At 42.8% G+C, this 8,026-nt stretch overlaps 1 pseudogene; it reads right to left on the bottom strand.

The window, feature by feature from the left end:
* Window positions 1-892: 892 nt before the first annotated feature.
* LOC142276248 (U2 spliceosomal RNA) lies at window positions 893-1,098 on the bottom strand (annotated as a pseudogene).
* Between the last annotated feature and the right edge of the window lie 6,928 nt (window positions 1,099-8,026).

Consider the following 8,026-nt stretch of genomic DNA (forward strand, 5'->3'; position numbering starts at 1 on the left):
GACGGCACCACTCCCCGTATTGAGGAATCGCTAGCTGCATTGAGAACTGCAAATTATTTTTCTACCCTTGATCTCACTAGTCACTATTGGCAAGTGTCCGTTGCTGAGGCAGACCGGGAGAAGACCGCCTTCGCCACCCCTATGGGTCTCTGCGAGTTCAAAAGCATGCCCTTCGAGCTGTGCAATGCGCCAGGAACCTTCCAGAGGCTGATGGAATGCTGCTTGGGACAAGATTTTAGGGTGTATAAAAAGGGAGATTAGATCCCGTGATCCCAACGTATTGTTACACCTCTATAAATCACTTGTAAGGCTACATCTGGAATATGGGAACCAGTTTTGGGCTCCACATTTTAATAAGGACATTCAGAAGTTAGAGTCAGTTCAAAGGTGGGCAACTAGACTACTACAAGGAATGGAAGGCCTCCCATATGATGACAAGTTGAAAAAGTTATTAAGTGATTATTGGCTGCAATGGGGCTTTCTGGCTGGTGCCAGCCTCTCTTCTTAGCACACAGGAACCACAATCCCTACACCATGCTTCAATGGATTCTCTCATCCCAGCCCAGTAAAACTACATATTTTACACAGTCATAAGCAGCCAAAAGGGATCTATTCTATTCAATTGCAAATGATCTAGATAAGACTGAGAATAAGATACTGCACGGGACATAGCAGAGTTGGTCAAGTTGAGTGGAGATGAGTTTGCTATTTGGCACAGCTTTTTGCATCAATAAAGCAAGTAAAAGGTGTGAAAGATAAAAAAAAGGGTGAAAGTGTGAAAAGTGAATTGGCCAAATTGAGGTGCATATAAAGTTTTTGCTTTCTTTCAATTCACTAATGGGGCTCATTTGAATCAGGTGAATTGAGTTCTGCTTTTGGAAACTGGGTTAAGAAGGGGTGCACCGGTCCTGGAGGTACTGCAATACCAGGTCAATGCGTGCAGTGGACAGAGCAAGATTTTTTCCATCTCCTTGTTCTAAAAATCCATTTAATATATGGTCCCCAGAGAGGGGACGTATCAGATATTAAACTGATAAGAACAGATTTAATTTTTTTTTTTTCTGTTTATCAGTAGGACTTCAAAATAACAAAGGTGATCGCCTCCCGTTGCCTGGGAACCGTCCAGGCACAAGAGGGCTATGTGTCACCAGAAGGCGCACACACTTCCTCAAGGCCGGCAGACCTTGAGGCACCTTCCAGTACCGACCAAGGTAGCGTCCTCCGAAACTACACTTGATCTTAGCCAAAAGGCCGAGAAGCTATAACCCGAATTGGTTACGGCCTTGAGTGGCACCCTGGCCTATACCGGACACATCTTAGGGAGAGGGAGACAAACCCACGCCTACAGAAGACATTTTGTCACCCAAGCCAACCCTTGAAAAGGCTGTTTTGCAGAGCAAAAACAAGAAGAATGGTGCTTTTTGCAGCCGCCGCCCACTGCAATGAATCTGAATAACTCCTCCTTTTGGACACAAGCACCTCCCCTCCCCCTTGCAGTCTTTCCAATTCATGATACAAAAAGACGGACGGACAGGACAGGACAGGACAGGCTGCCTGACTTTCCGTCACTGCCACCCTTTGCCATCCTTGCCCGTAGAAAGCCCTTTCATCATCCCCAAACCCTAATCTTTTCCCTTCCCTTCCCAGATGCGTCTCACTCCCTTTCATTAGGAAGTGAGCGCAGCCTTTTCTCCGTTCTGCACATGCGCGACGTTAAACACAAATGCGCAGGCGTGCGTTCCATTACCCTCACTGCATTCCACTCCCATACAGGAAGTGGGCGCAGTTATTACTACGGTCGCACATAAAAGAACCCACGGCCACCACTGCACATAGCTGACTCCACCACAGGACACCCACTTCTACACCAACGCAGGTAAGACAGGATCGGCACCTCTATGCTCCCGTTACAATCAGGCTCAGTCACCATGTGATAACGCTCTCAACTCTTTAGTTGCAGGCTCCCCTTGCTTCACCTCCACTGGCTGTGCTGCCATTTCCTCTCCCACCTGGAAGGTATACTTTATTCCACTATTTTCCTGTTTCTCTCTTCCCCCTTTTCCCATAACCTACTTTTATCTGCATTTGTGGGGTATCTATATGCTATTTACATCATAGTTTTATTCATTAATATGGAAGGGAAGAGTGCCCATGAGAGTGTTGAACTGCGGAGAGCAAGAGATTAAGCTGCTCCGATTTGCCACCATTGATAAGCTGTTCTCAGTAGATACACATGCTATCCAAACAGCAGCATCCACCATTGCTTCAGCCCACCCATTCAGTGACAGCTCACCAAGTCAGCCAGAGGAGTGGTGTAAGGAATTACACGTAGGCACTGACTCCACACCTTCACATCACAAGAAGGGGGTCTACAGGCTAGTGCAAGAATACGAGCAAGTCTTCAGCAAACATCCGCTAGACTTTTGAAGAATAAAAGGGGTCAAACACTACATCCCCACAAGTGCACACCCACCCATCAAAGAGAGATATAAGCCAAAACTACCTGCACATTACCAGTGTACCAAGGACATGTTGAGCAACATGAAGGAGGCTGGGGTTATCCGTGACAGTTGTAGCCTCTGGGCAGCTCCGTTGGTCCTGTTAAAGAAGAAGGACAGCACCACTCCCCTGTATTGAGGAATAGCTAGCTGCATTGAGAACTGCAAATTATTTTTCTACCCTTGATCTCACTAGTCGCTATTGGCAAGTGTCCGTTGCTGAGGCAGACCGGGAGAAGACCGCCTTTGCCACCCCGATGGGTCTCTGCGAGTTCAAAAGCATGCCCTTCGAGCTGTGCAATTTGCCAGGAACCTTCCAGAGGCTGATGGAATGCTGCTTGGGACACCGAAACTTTGAAACGGTACTGCTATACCTTTATGATGTTATTGTTTATTCTAAAGCAAACAAGATTTTAGGGTGTATAAAAAGGGAGATTAGATCCGGTGATCCCAACGTATTGTTACCCCTCTATAAATCACTTGTAAGGCCACATCTGGAATATGGGGTAAAGTCCTGAGCAGGTTGATAACCATTGGTTTGAGCATGGTAGGGTGTAGTGCGCATCTTCCTGCATCGGTAAAAGCTGCAGAAGTCCTTGAAGATTTCCGCTTCAAAGGCTGTGCCTTGATCTGTGAGGACTCTCTCTGAGTAGCCATGAGGTCTGCATAAGTGTGCTTGGAAGACCTTCGCTGCAGTATGGGCCATTAGATCTTTGACTTGTACCACAACCATAAATCTCGAGTAGTTGTCTACCATCGTAAGTGCATACGTGAGCTCGCCTCGATATTCTGCAACAAAACTCCCTTTTTCGATTTCAGTTTCAGCAAACACTCCTCTTCCTGTAGAAAATATTTATCATTACCTAAGACAGTCATTCTAATGCATGACAATATTAAGGCAATTTAGTTAAAACTTGTTTTAACTCACCTTTAAGGGGATTGATGTATTTCATGGTCAATCCAGGTTTGTCAGTGATGGCACTGACATAATGTATGGCGTCTTTTTCGGGCGTTATCCTTTGCCTTTTCATTGTGAAAATCCAGTTGCCTATATCAAAGCAAATTCTACTACTTGTAAAGTATGCAGAAAATGAAATGTAGAACATATAACATCAACTGCTTAGGAACGCATCATAGGTTAGTACTTAAAAGGATATTGTCATGTTCTAGTCATAATGCAAGCTGGACATTTTTCATGTTACCCTGTAATCGCCGGCCTGTTCTAATGCTCACAAGCCAAGATATAGGCTCAGCTGCTAAGGCTTCCCTCTGCCTTCTGAATGAAACTTGAATATGTCTGGGTCACTGTGTATATAGCAGGTGCTCAGAAAAAATAAGAGTCAATTCAATAGAAATAGCTCTGGCACACTATAGTGATCAATAACGTAAGAAAAGAACTCTTGGAATGCTGAAAATTCTTTATTTGTGCAAAAGGATAATTCATCCAACGTTTCGACCTTGTTTTTAGGTCTTTATCAAGGATAAAGTTATCTAAGATCATAAAGGGTTACAAAACCATATAAACACGTAATTAGTACATAGTACAACATAACAGTACAATATATTGCTACTTGAGAGTACAATGGGTCAAATGACCATGATGCACATACAAAAAATTTTTCCAAAGCCATAGTGAAAACATTTGTACTGAGGAAAGAAAATTTCCACATGACCTATCTGGAGAAACATTCTGGATCAAACAACCAAAAATAGTCAAGCAGGTAAATACACACCTATATGGATAACAGGATGATATGTGTTCAATTGTATAGCGTCATTGCCATTAAGGTACAAATGGAAAACTTGCAATCCTATATAGTGAAGGAAATGAACACATATCATATCAAAGAACACAGGAACATGGGTGTGAGAAAAACCTCAATGTTTATACTTTGTTCTTTATAATGGTGTGAACATGTATATGTCTCAGTACCTTATGCACGTGAGAATTCTAGTGAGTAGATCATGAAAGCCTATTTCAGAACTGGAATCGGTAAATAATTGTAGGTGGAATCTAAATGAAAAGATGGTACAAGTGTTATCATGACACGTGGGCTATAACACAATGGACCGTGTGACAAAGAAGAAAGGAGAGAAAGAAGAGGAAGAAAATGCAACTACCTGTAACATTACGTGATAGTCACTGGTAAGTATCACTTGACAATTCAAATGAAAAAGGATTCCTTTATTAAAGGGTTCTCAGTCGCCTCAGGATCATGAAATACTAGGGTAAATGATATGAGAATGGGTAAGAAGCACCACTAAAGGAAATATGAGATGCAGGACATATATCTATAAACCCCTGAACTACATGATAGAAATAAAAAGAAGAAAAAAAGAAAAAAAAGAAGAAAGAAGAAGAACACATAGAATGCGGAAAGAGAATGGGTACAACTACCTGAGTTACTGCAGGGAGGCCCCTGGTTGGTATTGTGAGGGTTAGTGGAATTCCTTCACTGAAGGGTTCTCAGTTGCCTCAGGTTCGTGAAAAATGCTATAGACAAATAATGCCCGGAGAAAAGGGGTTCATATACAGCGAATAATGGTAATACAAGGTACATGTGTCACATGTAATAGTATATATATATATATTGTACTAAGCTCTACACCAGAAATAGAAAGTAGTCCCTCTGCCTTCTGTCTAGGTGCCCTGAGTTATGTCCTGTAAACTGTCACAGGGACCCAGACACACATGTGTAGTAGGGGAATATCCCTGCTGAGATGCCAGTGCTAGAGCACTCGTTTGCTGTGGAGTTGAACGCTATGTGAGCAGTTCTTACCTTCAATGAGCAGAAGTCTCTTTTTTCAGATTTCAATATCTCTGTGGGTATCTGGCAGAAATATGGAATACTCTTTACTGCTAAGACCCTGTACACCACTCCCACTAAAGGGGGCTTTACACGCTGCGACATCGCTAATGCGGAGTCGTTGGGGTCACGGAATTTGTGACGCACATCCGGCCGCATTAGCGATGTTGCTGCGTGTGACACCGATGAGCGATTTTGCATCGCTGCAAAAACGTGCAAAATCGCTCATCGGTGACATGGGTCTCCATTCTCGATTATCGTTACTGCAGCAGTAACGATGTAGTTCGTCGCTCCTGCGGCAGCACACATCGCTCCGTGTGACACCGCAGAAACGAGGAACCTCTCCTTACCTGCCTCCCAGCCGCTATGAGGAAGGAAGGAGGTGGGCGGGATGTTCCGGCCACTCATCTCCGCCCCTCCGCTGCTATTGGGCGGTCGCTCAGTGACGTCGCTGTGACGCCGCACGGACCGCCCCCTTAGAAAGGAGGCGGTTCGCCGGTCACAGCGACGTTGCTGGGCAGGTAAGTATGTGTGACGGGTCTGGTCGGTGTTGTGCAGCATGGGCAGCGATTTGCCCGTGTCGCGCAACAGATGGGGGCGGGTATCCACACTAGCGATATCGGGACCGATATCGCAGTGTGTAAAGTAGCCTTTAATAAACTGTGTAAAGGATTTTAAGTAAAAATCCACAATAAACCAGCGCTAGATGGGTTTTTATAATTTTATTAATAGACCACAAATAAAAAATTTTTTGCTATCCTTGTTTCAAGACAGAGTATTTGATAATATACAATACACTGATTATTACTAAAACCAAGGACCACATAAAACAAGGACCACATAAAATAAAAAATGAAAGTAATGAGAATAAAATTCTTTTGTATAACCAATTAACTTCGAGGTGATACAATATTCACATTGATTTAGTTTTACCAGTCTAATGTAATGCCCCGGCCGGTGGCATATATTTTGTTTGGTTAATAATTTAGACTTATACAATGAAAGATGTACTATACCACCCCTGGCTAACTTACAAGTTTTAAGTTGTACAATATAAGTTTGCGACGTTATATTCATATATAGGAAGGCAAACAATATTGGCAATTTAGTGGCACCCACCATACGTAATCTTACAGCACCTAATAAGGGAGGATTATTTGGCCTGAAAGGTTTTTTTCCATGCAAAAGCTGTATAGTATGTAAGAATACAAAAAATATTTCACGGAAATCCTTCTTACAGGGGCAGTCAGAAGTCATGATTAGAGAATTTATTACATGTCAATCAAAGGGAGTAGTATATTGCATTCAATGTCCCTGTCAGAAAAAATACATTGAGAGAACTATTAGACCCCTATGGAAAAGGGTGGGTGAGCACATTAGAAGTGTTAAAAATAAATGTACTAAGCACCCCCTATCCAGACATTATGTGTTAAAACATGGAGGGTCCTTCAAAGGATCCCAAGTATGGGGCGTACAAAAAATAACTAAGGATTGGAGAGGTGGCGATTTCATTAAAAAAATGTCACGAGCAGAAAGCCAATGGATTTTTGAATTGAACACCTTGAAACCATATGGACTCAATAATAATATAGAACTGTTTGCTTTTAATTAATTTATATTTTTATAGGTAGAGGAGTAATAGGTACTGATAATAATACGGAGAGAAGGAAAAAAAAAAAAAAAAAGCGATTGTCATGGAGATATATGTGTATATATGCATAATATATATTAAAATTGGTGCTTCACTTGCCCAAGGTTGATGTAGATATAAGGGGCTTTTCATATTATAGCAAATTTATATTACACCTTTATGATGTCCTTTTGTTAAATTTATTGTTGAAAAAAAGCATATGCATATATACACATTGTCTTCCCAGTATATGATGATACAAGCAAGGCTATATATAGGTCTTTTTAGAAAAACCTTTAGAAAAACCTTTGCACATAATTATATTATATGGCTATTATGAACGGTCTTTCACAAATTGATATATGTAGTGGTCATTGAATGTTGGTTGAATTTAAACATTGTTTAATTTTATGCAAATTATAACCAATTAAATATATGCATAAATAGTGCTCTAGGCAACAGCTGAGTTATCCTTGAGGAAGGGGGCCGTTACACGCCCCCGAAACGCGCGTCGGATCAGGACTCTGTTTTTGCCTACCTCACCTGTGCGGTGATAACCTGCCAAGTAATCTCTCCCTCGTGTGGAATCAACCGGCTTCCACTGGACACGGTACGGATTGCCTGCTGGAGAGGTTGAGAGGTTACCGCTGACATTTCCTTTGTCTGCAACTAGGATACATTGGTACCTCCAGCGGTTCTGCATTGCTCGCTTGGAAGCGAATCGGAGCCTTGTGTGGTGCTAACCTGCCAAGCAACTTCCTCCTGTGTGGAATCAGTCAGCTGACACTGGATACTGTCTGGACTGCCCGCTGGAGAGGCTGAGTAGTTACCGCTGATCTTATTGTTGTCCGCAGCCAACATCTTGGTGCTTTCAGTGGCTTCGTACTGCTTGATTTCGAAAGTACATTTGGGAGAATACGGGACCGGCTGGTTTGTGGCCTTGTGAAGTGTTATAAAGGCTCTGTAAAGAGGGATGTCGGTAACCATACATCTCCCCCAGAGCCAGCACTAGTCGCGGCCACTGGCCTCAAAACGTCCGCTCTGGAAGTCTAACAGGTCAATCCTGTACATAGCGGTTCCAGCCTAATCAA

This window comes from Anomaloglossus baeobatrachus, unplaced genomic scaffold (assembly GCF_048569485.1).
Source record: "Anomaloglossus baeobatrachus isolate aAnoBae1 unplaced genomic scaffold, aAnoBae1.hap1 Scaffold_3957, whole genome shotgun sequence".
Classification (NCBI taxonomy): Eukaryota; Metazoa; Chordata; class Amphibia; order Anura; family Aromobatidae; genus Anomaloglossus; species Anomaloglossus baeobatrachus.